At 34.5% G+C, this 22535-nt stretch overlaps 1 protein-coding gene across 3 annotated transcripts in view; it reads right to left on the bottom strand.

Moving 5' to 3' along the window:
• The window catches only part of LOC126817486 (eyes absent homolog 1), a 118193-nt gene extending 100774 nt beyond the window's left edge, over positions 1-17419 (bottom strand). For all 3 annotated transcript variants that reach the window (XM_050544495.1, XM_050544497.1, XM_050544498.1), the window contains exon 1: positions 17061-17419. The gene's annotated coding sequence lies outside the window, so the exon portion shown is untranslated. The remainder of the gene's footprint in view (positions 1-17060) is intronic.
• Positions 17420-22535: the final 5116 nt, after the last annotated feature.

Here is a 22535-nt window from a genome sequence, read left to right as displayed (position 1 = left end):
ACCAAATACTACAGAAATTATTAGGGTTTCAACAAAATATACTAGAGTCACAAAGAGCATCCTGATTTTTTGCTCTGTGTCATTTCTAAAAAATTGAAAATATCTTGATCAAACTCCAAATAGAATCCTTTTATCACACTGACCAATAAACAAGGTGGATAATACCAATTAATAGAGTATGTTATTAGTTTTACTGCTAACACTATAATTAAAACTGACAAGTAAGAACAGGTAGCTGTAATAATATCCATCAACACCAGAACAATTATCCAGTCTCTCAATCTTCTAATCACACTTGGTTAATCTTGAAAGAACACAAGTGTTGAGCTGCCAGGGTCATGTTCAATTAGTCTATGATGATTGACTTTGCTTGTTAACACCGATAAAACAATTATAGTCAAATACAAACAATACTTTTAACTTTAAGATACAATAGGTACATGAATTTGATCAAGCGCAGATACAGCTTTCAATTTTTCAAATAGTCTGTTGGAGGCCGCCCACCCCTTCGGTTATGGACTTCTCACTATCAGCGCTTGCAAATTGTCGATACACACTTCAATATGGAGATTTTTGCCCACCCTCCACCCCTGTTAAAAATCCTGGATCCACCCCATCGGTGCTATTATTTTTGTCATCCCTTTCTGTCAGTTCATCATCCATTCAGATGAGTACCTAGAGGCCTAGGCTAATTTGTAAAAAAAAAAAGTTTGATTTGACTATATGGTTACTATGTACAAGATCAAATAAGAATGTACATAAAAAATTTGTAAAAATGCAACACTTCATGAGGAAATATGGTGGAGATATATATATATATATATATATTTTAACCATCAATTTGCTAGTGGTTTTCAATCAGTTTAACACAAACGTTCACACAAAATTCATTTCTACAAACATATTATTCAAAATTATTTGCATTTATTTTCTTACATTAATATCTCCGAAATTTGTTTTTTAAGCAGAACTTAAATCTGTGTCTAACTAGTGGGTTATAAATAAAATTTATAACCTTGAACTTCCTCAGTTATGAACAAATCTTTTTTAATTAGTTCTGTCGCCCTTCAAAATATCTTTAAAGGTTTTAATTTTCTTGAAATCAAAATTAAATTTTGCACCCAAATACTTTTTTTAAATAAATGTTTGAAGTAGAAATTAATGAAAAGGGGTGTGTTTGTATAATGAGTTATGACTTCCTAATTTAGTGATTCATACTTGTTGAATTTTATACTGGAAAGAAATGCTGCTACTGGAAGGCATACAACCTGATTAAAACACAGATCCTATTTCGTTTGGTTTTTTATAGTTCAAAATTTCACTTTACTTGTCTTTACTACACTAGGATCTAGAAGAGTTGTTATATTACCGGCATTCTGGTTGAAGTGAGGGATTAGCCAATGAAACGGTCTGTTACGGTGAGTTCTTGGCGTGCGATGCACGGAATTGTGGGTAAACCACTAGAAACGCCAAGGCTGATTGATTAATCAATGTTTGACTTCATAGGGTCAAAAGTCGCTTGTACAACCCCTGACGCGACCTTCCAGTTCAACCGGTCAGATCTTCGTGTAGTGTAGGCCATCGAAAGTATAAAGATAGGTTGCCAGGCAACGAAACATACGCCCACAGCAGCTAAGTCTTCCGAGCTGTCAACAACAGTTGTCGCATATTTTGTCTAATGACGGTAATGAAAAATTTATATTACACTAAAATCTGATTAAGAGTAACAACTCATTAAGTAATTATCCGAAAATCATTAGAAATTGTTTAGCTTTAAGTTCTGCCCCATGCTAACGTTTAGTATACATTTAATATCATGGATTCAGCTGTTGAAGTTATCAAAATTCATTGAAAATCGATATACTTGTTCGTCTCAAGACCTTAAACTCTGTTTATCAATCTAAAGTCAAACGGATGATCGATGGCAATAACTCTGGTAGTGGGCTACTTCGTCTCACAACCTTAAACACTGTGTATAAATTTAAAGTCAATCGGATAATAACTTTAGCCTCTAATACGTCCACAAGATTTTTTGAAGTGATCAAGGGCAGTAATTTTCGGAAATCATTGAAAATCAATAGGCTTCTTCGTCTCATGACCTTAAACACTGTGTATAAATTTAAAGTCAATTGGATATTAACTTTAGTCTCTAAAGTTTGTGGACGCCAGACGGATGGACCAACAGACGGATGGGGGCGACGACAATCTACGACCACATTTGAATTTGGGCGTATAAAAAAACGAAAGGAAATATAGATCTGCATTTTGATCAGATTGGAAGGCATAGTATTTAGATGGTTAAACCTCATATTGTAAGTCCAGTTACTTTTCAAATGTATTGTCTCAAAATATTGGTATTACCTCAACAATTTTTTGTCCTCTTGGTTATAAAATTAAACTGATTCTTCAGCTAACTTTCAGTAGTCTGAACTTGATTATTATCAACACTCTGAATCCCAAAATAGGTCAATCAAGATTTAGATCAACTACTTTTAGACAAATAAACTATGGAATTATCAGATAGACCTCTTTGTGCCAAAATTAGATGTCCTATTTAAATAGGTCTCTATATAAGAATGCCCATTGCCCCATCTGTAACAAATTCTAAAGACCCACAAACCTATATGGTACTACCAGTACATACCACATTTAGATGAGGTTCTGGAAAAGAAGTCAAGAAGATTTGCTTAGTTTCCCAAGGCAGACAGACATATAAATGCGACAACATAAGCCGTATGGGCATGAAACCCACGATTCGGAAACCAAACCAATATATTTATTCTACTCTACAATGTAGAATGCAGTCATTGTGGACATTATATTAAACCAAAATTATCTGACATTTCTCATCTAAATAGATGTGTATGTTATGTAGATAAAACAACATGTGTGTATGCCTGTATGTAGTGTATACAACTTCAAATGGTCTATTATAAACATTTGACCTTGAGGCCACTACCAGAGGAAATAGAACTTCTCAATGAAAGTGTGGGAAGAAAAGGGAAATAGGTTAATATCTTAAAATTTATTTTATTGACCAAGTTACAAATTACAATGTATTTAAAAATCTAATTTCCAAACATAACTATATTTCAGAAATTGATGCAAAACAAAAAATACACCGAAGTTGACATCACAGGAATATTAGAATTCCTAACTGACATCATCATTACGGAATTACTGTGTTAAATATTTCAGCAAGAGAATAATATTCTTATGGACACCAATATTGCTCCTCCACTCACTTCATTAGGAGAAATGGCTACAATATTTGATTTCACTCTAGTAAATTTAGTGATTATCTGGTTTCAATCTACAGTCCTTCCCGCCATAAAAAGCCCCTGCCAATTTAATGAGAAAAATACTCTTCTTAATTATATTGCAAGAGTAATTCTACATTTTCTTGAATTATGGAGAGACAAATTTTATTGATGCTTTAATATTTGATGAATGTTTGGTGAATACGGTAACGTCAGAATTATCATCATGTGCTGTTTTAAGAGCTCTTTTCCAAATCACAATAAATTGAAACCACAAATATTTGACAAGGTACAAAATGAAATACAACTTCCTCATTGTGCTTTTGATATTTTCGGAGAAAATTACTCATTATTTTTCTTTTAATCTCATAGATATATATTATAGCATTTTGGAAATAAAGAACAAAGACTATAATATTCATACATGTGATTATCTTATATCAACAATAATACAGTAGTGATGTTTGTCTTAAAGATTAATATTAATATCTGTCATAGATTGATCATATCATATTACCTCTATACATGATGCCACATACCCTCTTCTGTTTAGTACAACTTTATATCACTAGCTCTAATTACCATAACTAAACACACACAACTAACTCCTTTTTTATCCAACAAGGACTAAATATTCAAAAACATAAATTCAATATTTGGAAATCAATTGAGAATTTAGTGAATTATTAATGTTGCTCTAATATGGTGTAGTTTCTATATATGTAGTGCACACATTAAGCAATGTGGCGTCAGAGACAAGAGGTGCGATTGCAAAATCACTGACCAGATTGAGTCATGTTTAATTTTTGAGAGATTTTTTTTCTCAAAATTTACCACCCTTCCAATGCTTGTTTACATAACGTTTTCTGAGGATGTGCAAAAAAGTAATAGTAATAAATTAAATTTTTGCATGTTTGATAGGGTTCAGATTTTTGAATTTTCAAACAACTCTGATCTGTGGAGCTATTACAAGGTTTTGATGAAAAGGAAAATAACTCTGCAAATAATTGTAGTAGGCCCCAGAAATGTCATATGGTTCATGTCTTTGGCTAGCTGCAGAAATCTAGTTGAGACCAAAATACAAGGAGCCAATACACCTATTCATTAGTGGTATGTATTTTATTCTTTATGAGAGGTCTTTCAACCTTCTTTTCAATCAGATTTCCTAATCAAGGTACTCATATGCTCTTGCAGACACATCAACAAAACTGATTATGAAACATCTGCATCAAATAATAAAAAGAAAATTTGATTTTCTGCATGACAAATCTCTCTAGGGTGATTTTACAAGCAGTTGAACTACTTCAAATAATCTGAACTTCCTGAAAAGAAGTCTCCAATCTAACAATACGTTTTTCAGGTGTTAAAACTCTTAAAAAGCTAAATACAAAAGGTGAAAATACCACTCAAGGGGGATAACTGAACAATGTTAAGATCTATCTTGGTTGATAAATATACAAAATCTGATCATAAACAACACACAGATGCTCCATAAAAAAACCTTATAAAAATACAACATGTTGAATAACATTGCAGGTGCAGTCTGTATTATTTGTATCCTTTACTTGAAAAGTATTAAAAACTTCCATTCTGTAACATATTAAATCTAGTAACACATGATCTATCTCTTAAAATATAAATCAAAGTCAATAACAAAGTTCATAATGAAAATCTCAAAATCACTGACCCAAACCATGATTATAGGGTTTGATGAAAAGAGTGGTAACTCAGCAAGAAATTGATGCATTACGTGTAAATGTGCCCACGAAAAAAGATTTAGTCAGTCTCAAGATAAGTCACTGCAGTCGGTCTCAAAATTATGCATCAGCGACTAAATGAATCAATGAGGTAAACAAATAATGTCAAAATTGAAGGGGAAAATCCCATACTTAAATATCGGTACATAGGTATGATTGCTATGATTGGACATGACAATACGCACCAAAGGTTCAACTAGTTTCCATGCATTTACACTTTAAGACCTTACGATTAAATTAGGCCATATAACACGATATGCTTTTGTTATCGAAAAGTTTTATATGACCACTTCAATCACATTGCCAGAAATATGCTGCGGACAGCATTATTCAGCATAAACATGCATACATCAGAATTTTCAATTTACAATACTCTGTCTGAATTCCCATTCGTAGTACTCAATTTTACTCATGTTATAAGAGTTTTCTGACCATCAGAATTCTGCAAAATCTTCACCCAAAGTCCAAGAAATGACATTACATGGACTCTAGATTTAAAAATTTCTCAGTTTGAACCTGCGATACTCAGCTCTTAGCTGCGTCACTCGTATTAGGGTCCTGTGCATCAGTTGGTCTCATTTTTGCTAAACACTGCCCCCCCCTCCCAAACAAAACAGATACGTATGGCTACACCCCTGCTCATTACTAACTACATGTACAGGTGTCAATTTCGCGGAATTCAGTTGAGAAAGTATGTTTATCAATGATCGCATAAAAAGGGCAATAACTATGGAACTACTTTTGCCAATACTGACAAAATATAAGCATCTCCCACCAATTTGCTGAGTACAAGAATGACAATCTTCAATATTACAACATTAGTGAAGAAGAAATGTGGGAAACATGAATTCTGCAACTACCTTTGTGAAAATGCTCAAAATTACTATTTCAAAATCGATCAAACTGTTTTAATATCAATTCAGTTGCATCTTCAAATTCACCTGCTTTAATATGTGTCAATAGATCTTTTACAGGTGTGTCAATAGCTACAAACGTATTTCATTTCTATTTTATACAAATAGAATGATGATGTACAAACACTTTTACACATAAAAGTAAACAATAAAAACATATGAGCACTAATTCAATCAATTCGGATGACTTTTATTATGCAACTATCTAGCGATTTGTACAATGTTTCAATTGCTTTGGGAATTGAGCAGATATGATTCGGTTACAAGATTGGCTTTGGCAGATATATTCTGAAGTCTATGTCACAAGTTATTTATTAAGCTTTCTATATTTAAGTTGTATTAATATCCCAATTGGTGCAACAAACACTTGAAGGGTGGAGAAAGATTCTAAAAAAAAGTTTATATACATAGATCCGTTGATTTGAAACAATCAGATCCAGAGTTTTGAGTTTCATTCATGAAACAGATGCACGAAATATACAACATCCTGATACATCTAACTGAAATAAAGTGCTATGTCAGAAAGATGACTGAGATTTTAAAACTCTTAATTCAGTAAACAAAGATTGTTATGTACATCTAGCCATAACAGGATGCCAAACAATGTGTGTCAACCGTTTAAATAGCATTTATTAATTAAAGATACTTTATGGGAGATTAAATAAAGAGATGGCAGTTTTCATTGTAATACTTAAAAACTAGATAATGTAAAGGGGATTTGCTGTAAATTTCAAGCGGCATAACCATCCCGAATTTACTGCAGGCCAATGGTAAAACAAAACAAACCAATCCCCCACAGCCCAAAGGATGTATTTACGAAATAACTTACTCGTGCAATGAAATATATGTAGGAGAAACGAAGCGTCCACTAGATGTATGATTAAAAGAGCACAAGTCACTAGCTTCCACCAATCCCTCAGCCATAGCAGAGCATATTGTTAACAACTGACATCATACAATCCTGAGGGATCAAACAAGAACCCTTGCAGTAAATCATCACCAGAAGAAAAACAGAAAACTTCTTGAGGCCATCAATATAAAACGCATCAAGACCAAGTTAAACCGTGATGTTGGACTCTTTATACCAAGGGCCTATATGACCAATTTATACATTGATTCCAATACTTTTTCTATTTCAGTGTTTATCCAGTTTTTCACAGCCTAATTATACATTCTTACATATCTTGATTTTCAGTAATTATACAGGTTTACAATCTGAAAATATATGTCACATTTATGGACTTTCAGTTTATGGAATAAATACATTATACGTTCTCCCTCATCCAGGTTAACAGTCTAATAAAAGGTTTCATCTCTTACGATATTATTGAATTAATACATTTCAGTGCTTATCCAGTTAAATTACTCTCTGATTATACATTTTACATATCTTGGTTTTCAGTACTTATCCAGTTTTACAGTCTGATAATATATTTCACATTTATGGACTTTCAATTCATTGAATTAATATATTTACGGTTTCCCCTGTTCAGCTTTATACACATGTAGTCTAACAATAGGTTTTATCCTTCATGATTTTCAGTTTAATGAATTAATATATTTACGGTTCCCCCCGTCCAGTTTCATAATCTATTAATATGTTTATCTTTCATGATTTTCTGTTTATTGAATTATTAATTTTTATTTTTTAATTTCCCTTGCGTTAGCTATCACTCTTGTTCACTCATATCCCCATACATACACACTTCTCTTTTAAGTATTGTTTATCTATAGCTCAGGTTAATTGGTTTCCCATTAATGGTGTTAATACATTGATCTTTATAATAATAGGATTCCCCCCTCTCCTTTTTTTCCGCAGTGTAGGTTTAGTTGTAAATGGCCCCCTATCAAAGGTGTTCAGTTTTAATTGTATTTGTTATTTTGTTGCATATTCTATATATTTTCCTACTACTCACATACCCGTATCATTTGCTTGATAAAAACAAGAGTGTCCTCGTCGAAACGCCGTTTAGTATTAAACTCAGTAATTGTGTATCCATAAAATTGTAGCTTGTGTCAAATCGATCACCACTCTACATCGAGAATTTAGCGATTGGATTTTGGGCATAGCCTCGATCATCATTACTAAAGACTGTAAGTCAAGATAAAAGATAGGTTGCCAGACAACGAAACATAGTCTTGATTATCCATTTCTTGATTTAATCATGAATGATTGTTGGGTAGCAGATCGATCCTAATTCAGTAAATATCGCAGTTTATTATGGTCTGGATAAGTTAATTAATGTCTAAATAATAATTTAGACAACATTTCAGGCCTAAAGAAAGACCTGCAATAGACAGATTTAGCTTTTGTATAACGTATGTTTAAACAGGAAATATACACAATTCCATTCCATAGCATATTACATGGTGACTTTTCAACTAGAATTCTTAATAAAGAATTTTCCGTGAAGCTGTCACTAAGAGGAATCTCTAGTCTTTACCAAGTAAATTGCTTGATAAAAAAAAATAGAAGAATAATAAACAGTAATTGTATTCCATGGAACTGTATTAGGTGCAGCCCATTGTCAAGTTCCTGCAAGTTTGATTAACTTTGTGTTTATCTGTTACTCTTTATTTCAAATTGCAACTGACAAGATTTCTTTTATGTGCAAGCCAACGTGTAGGCCTACACAGGGCCTTGGTTTATCTTCCCATCTGAACGAAAAGGTGGTATTCCTTGCTAGGCCGTCTGAGCCAGTGTCTTATTCAATGTGACTCTTTAATGATTAATTTAATTTATAAAATAGGGCACATCTTTATAACCACAAACAGATTTCTTCCAATCAACAACTTTCTCAATCATCATTAAAAACTATCCACTATTACATTGGAAACCTTTTTTTATAAACAAGGGAACTCAATGGAATTTTGTTTTTCTAATGTGTATTTTACAATGTGTATTACTAAGTAATGTTTTATAGGTATTACCTGGGTGTGCTAGCTTGTGTGATACTGTGTATTTGTGATGTATATAGTGTATTTTAATGTATATAGTGTATTTGTGATGTATATTGTGTATTAGTGATCTACATTGTGTATTAGTGATCTACATTGTGTATTAGTGATCTGTACTGTGTATTAGTGATCTATATTGTCATTGTATATTGTGAACTGTTGGTGTTTATTGTATTGTGTGATACCAGTATGACTTTTAGGTTAGAATGAACCTGTTTGTCTCACAACAAAATGTTTTAAACTGATCCTGTTCTTTTACTAATTTAATTTATGATAGATTAAACATACATTATGCAAGAGCTAAATCTGCCTATTGCAAGTCTTTATTTAGGCTTCAGATGTTATAGAAATTATTAATTAGACCTTTATTTACACGACAAGCTCACAATCAACTCTGTAGACCCACGGATGGCTTGTATACAGTTTGAATTTAAACAGTCGTCCATTTAAAATTAAATCAATAAATGGCGGACTAAGCTAACGTTTATCGCAAGTCGCTGATGACACTACCGGAAATTGGTGATGAAAGGCCTGCCAAGGTAGGCTACCATAGCCATTGAGGCACATGTTACTTGATAATCAAGAATATGTGGGCGGAGTTATTGTCTGTCAATCAAACAATCACCAATTCTCATAGACGGTGCAGACACAATTGATGACTATTTCTAGTCCAAACTTCCAACAGTGACAACTCCGTTCAGAATAAAGTAATTTCAACATTTTCTTTTTTTATCATCTATTTTTGAATTATTATAGCAAGAATGGCCAACTCTTTATAAAACTCTTACCTAATGTATCTTTAATTAGTTTGAATATGTTTTTAGTACTCCGTCTCGGGAATGTATCTTTAAGGTAGTCAAAAGAAAAACAGAACAGAAAATTAAACTGGAATTAGAATTTTCAGAGTAATAGTTTAAATATGTTTTTAGTGCAAATATATCATCAAATCACCCAACCTGTACGCGGGAATGTATCGTTAAAGTAGTCAAAACAAAAAAGAACAGAAAATTAAACTGGAATTAGAAATTTCAGAGTAATAAGAGTGGTGTTTGCGATTTCACCCATTATTACAAATAATTATTTTCAATAGTGGTTGCAGTTTCCAGTTTCAATATTTTTGTAATGCATTACAAACAGTCATTTATGCAAATTGTGTATTACTGCTATATTATGTATATTAGCTGTTTATTGTTTAATACTATTAATAGTAATAGTCATATCATGGTTTAATAATTACTTGTGTATAACTGTGAAAAAAAAAAGACATAAAAGCTGCCCACAATTTATGTTTATTGCTTGTCTGCGATATCACTTCCGTGGAAGCGGACATTGAATAAAGCAATTTCACAAAAGTTTATTGTGTAGGCTATTTAAAGGGGCATTATAATATTTATAAACTAGATAATGTAAAAGGAATTTGCTGAAAATTTAGCTTTTGAATTTTAGGCCTAGTCTTGATCATCATTACTAAAGTCGGTACGATATAAAAAAAACACAGTCTTGATTATCCATTTTTGGATTAAATCATCCAGGCATTGAGCGGCAAATCAGATTTGAATCCAATAAATATCGCAGGCTAGCAATGACATCGAGAGTTGATTATGGTCCATATAAGTTATTAGTTAATTAAAGATACATTTATGGGAGATTTTTATAAGGAGTTAGCCATTCTTGCTATAACAGTTCAAAAATAGATGATGAAAGAAGAATATATTGAAAATTTCAGTCAAGTTACTTTATTCTGAACATAGTTATCACCAGTGGAATTTTTGACTAGAAATGGGATTGAATTCAATCTTCACCGATTCTTAGTATGGCCGATCGTTTGATTGACGGGCGTTAACTCCACCTACATAATCTCTGCTGTCTTTTGTCTGCTATCATCATATCCGAATTTGTGTTTTACCTTTTTGGATTTTTATAACAATTGGACAAAATGAGTGAGAGGGTAAATTTTCATTCTTACTTGTATTTTGGACATGCATTAAATCAATTGAATATAGGACATAATATCATAATACAATTATGATAAATCTATAGGTATACACCAGTGGTGTCGTGCCTATTGGGGACATAAAATTATTTTTATTGATATTATTAAGACAGAAGACCTGTCCGTCTGTATTAGTCATCACACGGTCTCCAGGAATTGTATAATTTGTCATTATCTGTGTTTAGTTTATTGCACTTTAAATAGTTTAGATGTCATTTGTTAAAGCATCGCTCAACAGCGGGCTCGCTTCGTACACTCTATCATTTAGCCTCGATCTGGGAGTATGATGTCAACGTAACGGTTAATCTCCGCTCACGACGCCATTTAAAATTAAATCAGTCAACGAAATCCCGTTTAAATCCAAGCTGAATCCAAGCCATCTGTGGGTCTACAGAGTTGATTTTGTGCTTGTTGTGTTAATAAAGATCTAATTGATAATTTCTATGTAATCTGAAGCCTAAATAAAGACTTGCAATAATCAGATTTAGCTCTGGCATAATGTATGTTTAATGTCTAATTAATAATTTAGATAACATTTCAGGCCTAAAGATAGACCTGTAATAGGTAGCTTTAGCTCTTGTGTATGTTAATTATATACTCAAACAGGTACTACACACTACTGATATAGCTGTGTATTATTATTATTACTGGTTTTGTATATTCATCACCAGAATATATATCACACAATGCATTGAATATTAACTTCCGTACAGTGTGTTATAATCTGTTCTATTTAAAAAATATATATAAAGGCCCTGTACAGGTTTCTGCACTTCTGGAGGTTTTTTTTTCACCCTTGATTTTTATTTGAAGATCCAGATCAAATTGTTATGATTAATTTCTAGTATTTTGATAATATATGGTTTTTTGTAAGTCACCAAACAATGATTTGCTGAATTACAAAGAACAGGACATTAAGCTGTAGCCCATAATTATATGCTGTTTGTAAAATAATTATCTTGTCGAACAATTACAAAGGTTTATAAACTATTATTAATAATCCTATATCTACCATATCTGTTATTATGACCATGAAAAAAGGTGACTTGGTGCCAGGGTGCAATTGTAAAAAACATAGTTACCTATATTGTCCAAGGATTTATCTTCAAAGTAATGAATTGATATTATCGTAAATCATGAATAAATTGTAATATTGTCTAATTAGTAATGTATATCTCATGAATTAAGGAGTGTACACAGGTGCTGATTCAATTTGAAATTGTATGTTATTTTGTGCCCTTGACTGATTCCTGGAAAACTCTTCTTACAGTACATTCAAATGACTCTCACTGCACTTCCAAATCCCTGTAACATTGAAAATCCAAGGCACATTCTCTGAAAAGCTTGTAGACCTAGTTTAATTAAATATAGAGATTTTTAAGCTTTGTGTGACTATTGACTATCCCTCATATTTCAAATTTCTCCTACAAAAGTGTATCTTAGAAAAACATATTTATTGGATTAGATTTTTTTGTATATTCCCACATATATGAAAATTGTATGTTGATAATAATATAAGTTATCAGTTAAGATATTCCATATGTAGGACTGTACATCTTGACCTAATTATTAATATTTGTCATTTAAATAATGTCCTTTTATTTGAGAATAATGAAGTATTACGACACCAAAAAAACTTATTTCCAACTTTAGAGTAAAAAAGGTGATACTGTTCGATGCCCTGATGGTCAACATCATGAAAATACATTCACCCTTTCAATATACACACCTATCAGCAACAGTCATTGTAATAAGACATCTCAAAACAACAAATCGATTAATCAATTTCATTTTATTTCAATTTTGTCCCATTCAAACGTCTATACATTGTCCCTTGCCAGGCCCTCGGTCCTGCACCACTGACAAGGAGGAACCACGGCGGAATATCCATATGAACTTTCTCGGCAAACACAGGGATCGAACACCGGACCTCCTGGTTAGCGAGTCAATGTTGTACCCACTGAGCCTCCCTATTTCAATTTTGCATTTTCTAAAAAGTTGACAAAAACCAACATACACCATTTTGAAAGTGCAGAGATGATCATTTATTCATATACATTTACAGTGTGTCCATGTTTCTGTTGTCATTGTTAAAAACAATCTCTGAGTATGGGGATTTTGTGCTAGAAAGATTATCAGTCCTGAGGATAAAAAGGGTATTGGCTACAAATAACTCTTGGTGTGCACTGACCTTTATAAAATAACAAGATGCACTAATCTACAAGGAGAAAACTTGCATACATCTATCACAGATGTTTTCCTCTTTAAACTAAGTTATTTGCACTCAACTAAAATTGGTTTTAATTGACATATTTATAGTGTACTACTGATACTTGTCTAACAGAGTCTTAGAGCGGAATTGGTGTCAAAAGTAGGTCAACCATATACATCAAAAGGTGACAATCTTAAAATTACAATTTTTCCTGAATACTGTACATGAATAAGCATTAATACAGTCTGAATTAGGAGCTGTGAGAAAAAATGTCCACCCATTTCTACTACCGGTAAATTAAAGAAAGCAGTCTACTGTATGCCATTACTCAAGTAATAACTTCATGTTATGACATTTACAATTTCTTTTAAATTCCTGTTCAAACATGTTCAATAAAATAATAAATAAATATAAAAGGGGATTGTCTTTTACTCAAACCATCTTACATTGAAGGCCAATATGTTAATATTGTAAGATTAAAAATCTTGATGTACAAAAGAAGTTTATGAAGCAGTCCCATATTTCACAGGGCTATCAAACCAACTATCCATTAACAGAAAGGGTTTAGTTGTTATGCATTTTAAATGCCAAGATGTACAAAATCTGAGTGACTTGATAACTGTATGACTATTTGTCAGCAAGGCATGATGTATCCACATTCCACATAGTGATATAGCATGGAAATTGGGGACTTTTATTCAACACATTTTGAAAACTGAAAGTTCCTCTTTCTTGAAAAAGTATTAAAGTAGGCTTCAGTTTGTTGCACAAAACCAGGATAATGGTCTTGTAATACAGAATTATCCACTTTTATTCACTGAATCTGTCTAAGAAGATCACTCATTTAACATGAAAAGTTTGTTTCCTCACAGTTTTATTCATAATATTTTTGCAATCCTGATAGTCTTGATAGTTATCATTAATTTAATTGTTTGTAATAAAGTGAAGGGTTTATAGACATTGTACCGATAAGTACCAATAAACAGTATCACAGAATTGGATGAACATTTCAAACAGGAACTAAATAATGGACACATCTTGTGGATAACCTACCTTTTGTGCCATTCCCATCCTAAAGGATTGATCTACATGTACATGTACACCTTCCATGCACATAACAGTAAACTGGAGTAATATAGAGATTTGTGAAATAGCCTACTGACTCAATTAATGAAAATGCAGATTGCCAATAGCTGTATGTACACATTTAATGAATGACACACTTGGCACCAAAACACTGAAAAAATATTAACTACATGTAGAATGGGGTCATTACCATCATCTACATGAATCTCACATTATAATGCTGCTCTAACTCCTTGATCTGTCATCTTAAAACTAACAAGTATAACAACAAGGTCAGATTCATTTCGTCTGGGAAGAATGTGAGGCAGTCTTGTCGTACATGATTCAGAGATAAACGTTCTATTTGTACTTTTAAACTATGAATTTGCTGGTATTTTACAAATAATTTATTCATCTTATATCATAATTAAGTTATATACTATTCAAAAAAAGTAGGGGATATTTGATTTTGGGGGCATAATACTAAAATATGCAAATGACTACGAAAAAAGTCACAATAGAACCTAACAGAAGAAACATTTCCAGTTACATGTGACGCCCAAACGCATCAATAGCTACCGCATGGAATGCAGGTGATGCTTGGGATCATCATGGGGGTCCAACCCAAGATTTGCACGACTCTGACTTTGAATGTTACAGTCATTGTGGCATTGAATTCCAGGGTGGAAACATCAGTTTAATTGTTTTAGTGACCAGAAAACAAATCTTGATATGCGTCGGCTTACCCAAAATGAAAGGTTACGTGCCCTTGGCATGCTACAGATCGGCACAACACAGGCGGTTGTGGCGCAGACGATGAATGTTTCTCAGTCTGTCATAAGCAGGCTATGGTCCAGATACCGTGATACACAATCTGTACAGGACAGACCACGCTCAGGTCGACCAAGGGCGACAACTCAAGCCCAGGATCGATTTATCCGTACCTTGGGCTTGAGAAATCGTGTCATCACAGCAAATCAGATCAGCGCTCGTCTTCAAACAGACACTGGTGTGAGAGTGAGTGGCCAGACGATTCGGAATCGACTGCATAGGGGTCACCTTCGCGCCCGACGTCCTCGCGTGATCCCTTGTTTGAGAGATCATCACATTCAGGCAAGACGTCGTTGGTGTAGGGATCGTCAACACTGGGATAATCGACGCTGGAGCAATGTGATGTTTTCAGATGAGTCAAGGTTCACTGTTGATATTTTGGACAGACGTAGGAGGGTGTGGCGTCGTCGAAACGAGCGCTTCCAAGACGTTAACGTCATCAGACATGATCGATTTGGGGGTGGTTCTGTTATGGTGTGGGGAGGCATCACTGTTGCTGGAAGAACGGCTTTACATGTTGTTGCAGGGCGTGTTACAGGCCAGTACTACCGGGACAACATCTTGGCAGTCCACGTTGTGCCGTTCGCACGACGTCATGGCCGCCGTTTCATCTTCCAGGATGACAACGCAAGATGTCACAGGGCCAGGATCGTTACAGGTTACCTCCAACAACAGAACATCACCACATTACCTTGGCCAGCACTGAATCCCGACCTCTCCCCCATCGAGCATGTCTGGGACATGCTTGGACAGAGGTTACGTCAACGTCAACAACGTCCTGCCAATGTCCAAGAACTTGCTGCTGCGTTGCAACAGGAATGGGACAATCTGGACCAAAATGACCTTAGACGTCTCATTAGGAGTATGCCACGTCGGATCAATGCTTGTTTGGCAAACAGAGGAGGATTTACCCGTTACTGACTTGGTTGTGATGCTGTGGTAACTTTGCTGTTTGACCCCGGGTATCATTTTACCCTTAAATTGGTCAGTCTGTGCCTTACTTAGTCTAACGATCATTTGGAATAAATCGATGAATGTGAACTTCATTTCATTTTGTCATTTGTTTCTTCGTCAGTTTCATTAGGTGACTTTAATAACACTTAAAAATCAAATATCCCCTACTTTTTTTGAATAGTATATAATGTTTTCAGTAATCAAATAGTGTAGCCTATACATTGAAATATTTATGAATTCATGAAATCATTCAGATTACCGTATGAATATTATATAACAGTAAGTTGCCAGCAGTTGTAACTTTCCAATTAATTGCAGAAACAGAAAACTTAAGTACCGGTAGCATTTGCTATTTCCAACTGAATATGCAATACATTCCTCTCAAGCCAGTTGCATACTCAGAAATTTATGATAATTATTCACTAAAATTATTGGTCTGACATCATCTAATATTTATTATACATTTCCAGACAAGATCCAGCAAAGAGTTTATATTATGAATGAAATAGAGTGCATAATCATGAAGTATATGTGAAAATGATAAGTGGGTCTAGGGGTGTTGATAACAGAAGCAATGATTAGAACTTTACAAAATGTCATAGATAACAGTTAGCATCAAACAATGCTCTTTTATTCTGCATCCTTTTGCAACTAGAGTAAACTGTATCTACTGAATTCACCCCCCTCCCACCACCTTCATAATATTTTTATTTATCCATGCAAAACATAGGCCTACCTATAGAAAAAAATAAAGGCTAATGAAAACTATTTTTTTAAAAGTAGAAAATTAAATAACAAAGAGTGAAAGACAATAGTGCGATCCAGCCAATAATATATAATATATAAAAACATTTTGGTAAATTTATGTGATCAAGAATAGTAGCCTATGGATGCATTTATCTATAGTTATCAGCTGTAACGCTTAGCATCAGGGGTACACAGATAGCAGCCGTGACCTCAAACAACTGATAAAGAAGAGAAACGTCGAATCACAGACTTACAGGAACTAGGCTACCGCTGTACCCCTGAAACTTATCCTCGAAAACTTTTCCTGTAATTTAGCACTCATATTTAAAGCCACTTACAGTCACAATTTCTTGGTTTTCTGATACTTACCAATATAAACAATTTTTATGCTGTTAATCCCTGGAGTTTGAAAAGTCTATGTTATTCCAAACACAAGTAATTAACAAAGTAACCAAGTTCTTCCTTGAAGAAACCTATCTCACACGATATAAGCCATGTTGAATAAAACCAAAACAATCCCGCGGTCAGTAACACGTGCTTGAAGTTTAGTGCCAATCTGACTAATTAGAGCAAAGTTTCGCTTGCGTCCCTTGAATAATTGGAACAATAGTTCAATTCTGATATATAGACTAGGCCATGATAATCACATATCATGCACAAATCCTCGTCGTAACTTGGAAAACTTAGCTGTCAATTTCACTCTATGAAATATACGCCATGCGTGTACTGACATTGAACTATGGGTAATAGCAGGTACTTGAAATTACTACGCTACATTATTTTTATCTGGTACCTGTTGACTATGACATTATTGTATTCTAATATTGACATTAACGGCTTCAAATAAGTAACATAATCATCTTTTGTATATTCTATTTCAAAAACAAAATGACGAGTGTTTAAATATTAAGGGACTATTTTTTTGTCTTGCGTCGGCTGCTAGCCTGTGTTAAGCTTGACAACATGACGCTATCTGTGTCGAGCCAACGATGTTGATGGCTTTTTAGTAGAATTCTGCTTCACGCTGGTGTGACAGCATTAAATTAACATAGATCTTAAAGTTGTGGGGATTGAATTTCATCACGTGATTTCAAATGGTTGTTAATTTTAAGCTTTGGTTTGTGAAAAGATCTAAGAAGGTGTGAATATATCGCAAGTCAGCTTGATGAAAGCTGATTAACTGAATATCGTTGTATAGTAGTAGCAGTTTACATACCGAGCCAGGGACCGAAGCTCAAGCCGTTTAGATTACAGGACAATAGAATTATACCCGTAAAACTTTGGACGCGAAATTTGAAACTTTATTTCATAACCTGATCGCAGGGGGCCATCTGCGTACATCGAAGGCCAGCTATGTAATTTGGTAAAGCTATGTTTATCTACCAATTTCATCTTAAAAGTATTTTTAGTTAAATATAATATAAAAAAAATATTTAAAAAAGAGTCGACATTATCTTTTTGCTTTTTGTTACTTTCCACGAGTGTAACTTAAAATCTGTTTTAATGTGTATTAATTTTGACATCAATTTTGATTTAGAGTTTTATGTTACAAAGAAATTTTCATGATATGTTATATGCCATTATTATAACAAATATCGAAATTGGAAACGCGTCTTATTTTCATGGCTATCTCTCACGTCAATAACAGGTTCACGTAACCCTTAATTCACATGCAATTTAATGAGTAGAGAAGTACGCGTATTAACAAGACATACAATTATGTTAGTGTGTAATTTTAAAAAAAAGAAGTTTTATTGAATATAAATATAACGATGTCATGTATAGGCCTACACATATTTCACGGATATTAGTTATGCTATAAATGCTTCTTTAATATAATAACAAATTCCCCAATGATTTTAATACACAATCGCTTGAAAACTAGTCTTTTTGATAATTTTTAAGTGGCATTTAGTTTTTGAGTTTTCGGTCAATGTCGGATACTAGACTTATTAACAGTCTGGTCGGGTGTTCGATCCCTGCATTGGCCGAGAAAGTTCATCCAGATTTTCCGGCGTGGTTCCCCCTTATCAGTGATGCAGGACGGAGGGCCTGACAAGGACAGCTGTCTAGTCCTTCGGATGACACGAAAAACCGAGGTCCCGTGTTTACATTGGAATGCACGTAAAAGATCCCTTGGCAGTTGGAATTCGATATAAGAGTAGGCGATAGTGCCGCTGCCCGGGCAAAATTTCCCTCATAGCACACTGTATGGCGTATGCCCGTCTTCATTAGCCCAGCATAGGAGCAGAACAGTAGGACGTTAAACCCCATTTCATTTCATTTCATTTATTAACAGTCTATCCATTACTACCCTCCCCAATGCAAACGCAGTGAGTAAGGATTTAGAGTTCGGGTAGAAAACCAAGTGGACAGATTCTTAAATCGGTCAATTTCAGGATCAAATTTTTAAATTCAATTAAACCCCGATTAAAAAATCTCTGCCGCTACGTCTCAAAGATTATGTTTTGTGGTGCAATTATTCTGCTTTATATTGGACTGACTTACAAGTTGCAGGGCATCTTTAAATGAATTAGAATGTATTTGGCATTTTAATACACACAATAGCAAGTACGTATCACAAAATATATTCAAACATGGAGGCGCCAATTAAGAAATGAAATGAAATGGGGTTTAACGTCCTACTGTTCTGCTCCTATACTGGGCTAATGAAGACGGGCATACGCCGTACAGTGTGCTATGAGGGAAATTTTGCCCGGGCAGCGGCACTATTGCCTACTCTTATATCGAATTCCAACTGCCAAGGGATCTTTTACGTGCATTCCAATGTATACACGGGACCTCGGTTTTTCGTCTCATCCGAAGGACTAGACAGCTGTCCATGTCAGGCCCTCCGTTCTGCACAACTGACAAGGGGAAACCACGTCGGAAAATCCAGATGAACTTTCTCGGCCAATGCAGGGATCGAACACCCTACCTCCAGGCTACCGAGCCAGCGTCTTAACCACCTAGCCACCGTGGCTCCCACGCTAATTAAGAGTGTTATTGGAAAATGGCCAATTAAGAGTGTTACTGGAAAATGGTCGAGGCGCAAACGCAGAAACTACAGTTTCTGCCATTAGTTTTATGTAAAACTGGCGTGGATTATTGTTCGGTTAGTCTATTGAAATTGGGGGTTGCTCTTGTTGAAAATACACAGCCTCACAGTACATCGGATTGTATATTCGGCATAAATCACCCACTATAACTTCCACGCGTATGAGTACGTCAAAAAGTCAATAATGTATACATTGTGGATATCCCTTGTCTAATAAATCATGAAATGCATACAATAAACGCGTAAAACTGACTATATACATGTAATTAAAACCCCACAGCCAATACATGTGTAATATATTCTTTATAAACGCACACTATTTCAATGGTTACTGTAATCAAAATGAATTCAGAAATGAAGATAAATACGGGTCAGAATCAAGATATTTTATGTCTACTGTATACGTTCTAGTTTAATATTTTCGATTTATTGCGATAGGGTGGAAAAGGCGTTGCTATGTATTGTGCACGAGGCAATTTATCCCTACTTTCTGGAACAACTGATATACCACCAATCTGATTAAAATACAGATCTATATATGGTTTACACTACATGAAGATCTGAGCAGTTGTACTGGGAGGTGGCGTCAGCGGTCATACGAGCGGCTTTTGACCTATGGCGTCAGACACTGATTAATAAATCAGCGTTGACGTTTCTAGGGGTTTACCCACAGTTCCGTGCAAAGCACGCCAACAACTCGCCGTAACAGACCGTTTCATTGGCTAATTCCGCACATCAACTAGAAAGCCTGTTAGAACAACTCTTAAGTGGCAAAAGTGGGGTGGGTAATTACCGAACTCACTTGAAATTACCGGAAGTAATCATTAGGAAGCTAGAAATTAGTATAAAATTGATAAAAGTTGCACAAATTATAATCATTTCCCCATTTTCAGTGATGCGGGACGAAGAGCTTGGCAAGGAACAACGTCTGAACTTTCGGATGGGCTGGAAAACCGAGCCGCATACACGTCGCAGCTTGGTATGCAAGTAAAAGAATCTTTGTCAAAGATAAACTTTGCAATAGTTAGCCACCTTTCTTTAATTTGCCGCACCAAGTTATAAATATCTACTGCTGTATGTTCAAACTGATCGGTACGTTTTAAGGGATCCGTCTTATGATTATGAGCTAATTCGAGTTCTGTATATTTTGCATCGATAGTAGGGGTGCATCAATAACGTCTTTTTTCGCCAATTCCTTTAACGCCGAGTGGTCTCGTAGTCGAAATAGTGTGTTATTTTCGAATTTGGTCGGTGTTTCGATGAAAAATCAATTTTTTCAGTTGGACACCAGTTAAAATTCAAAATCCTATTTTCGAGCATAATTTACCCGTATTATAGATTATTACACCCCCATAGTGACACATACGATCAATTTTGACATCTTTCATGAGCTGATAACAACTGATGTGTCCTGTCTTTCTTTTACACCAGTAATATTTTGATTTCCTTGAGGTCGGATACCAGTCAAAATTCAAAATATGGCGGCCAAATTATAGATTATTATACCACCATAGTGACACATACGATCAATTTTGACATTTTTCATAAGTTGATAACAACTAGTGTGTCCTGTATTTCTTTTACACCAGTAATATTTTGATTTCCTTGTGGTCGGATACCAGTCAAAATTCAAAATATAGCGGCCAAAACTGATGCCCTCAAAGCGAATTAGCACTGTTTCTCAAACGTGTACTTGTAATATGACATTTCGTTATGATTTTGAGTTCAGAGAGCTCAAATCTATTAGAAATATCCATTTTCAACTGCTCTGATACATGATAAAGGGGTTGGATACCAAGCAAATTCAAAACGGCAGCCGAATTTTCACATGCCATTTTGCACGTCTACAAAAAGACCGAGTGAACAAACAATAATAATCAATAACTGAATACAGAACTGACTAACTATAAAAACTAGAATCGTTAAAATATAACACAAGGGATTATATAAACCTTTATTTGTGTTTTAACAAAGTATTCAGAACTGTACATATATACAACCAATAGAAAACACAATAATTTCAATAGAAAAAGCGCGCTGTATCATAAAGTCTGTCATTGAGTCAACTGGCGTGGTTTCGAATCCCCGGTTGTACGTGACAAGGAGTTGGGTCGCCTGTCCAACCTCGTGGGTTTTCTCCGGGTCCTCCGGTTTCCTCCCACTTCTAAAGACCCCTACGCGCAAGCGAATTATTGAAATAAAATTAAACCATATGTTAGTCCCGAAATGACCTAGTTTGTGTCGAGTGGACGTTAAACCCCATTTCTCTCTCTCAATAGAAAAATATCTACGCAAAATTCTAGGAAAACAAGACGATACTAGAAGCCATCCACAAAAAACGACTCGAGCTCAACCGAGATGTTGGTATCTCCTACCCAAAGCTTATGGCCCTTTAATTTTAAGTAATACTTAATGCCAGGAACTGTTTCACATCACAAGATATATACCATCTTTTAGCTTTATATAATTTCAAATATGTTTCCAAATAAGCAGTTATGTGTATACGATGTAACTAGATCCATCAGTATATTATCTTTATGTACGTTATGTAATACTACTTCATGTCACAATACAAATAAGTCCTATATGAATATCATAATAATGAAGGTGCTTTTTCACCATTCACTTTATGCTCTTTGACATCCAGAGACATTTATTATGACTTCACCTATTAGGTTTCACCCATCATCTATGTTTCATTAATTCCTCTTTAATCCTTTATCCGCTGTTTTTACTATACTATGTGCTATCACAATTAAATCTTAGTATACTTCCTTTGATAACCA

This window comes from Patella vulgata, chromosome 4, assembly GCF_932274485.2.
Source record: "Patella vulgata chromosome 4, xgPatVulg1.2, whole genome shotgun sequence".
Lineage (NCBI taxonomy): Eukaryota > Metazoa > Mollusca > Gastropoda > Patellidae > Patella > Patella vulgata.
Note: the sequence above shows the minus strand (reverse complement) of the source record. Positions and strands in the feature narration are given on the sequence as shown.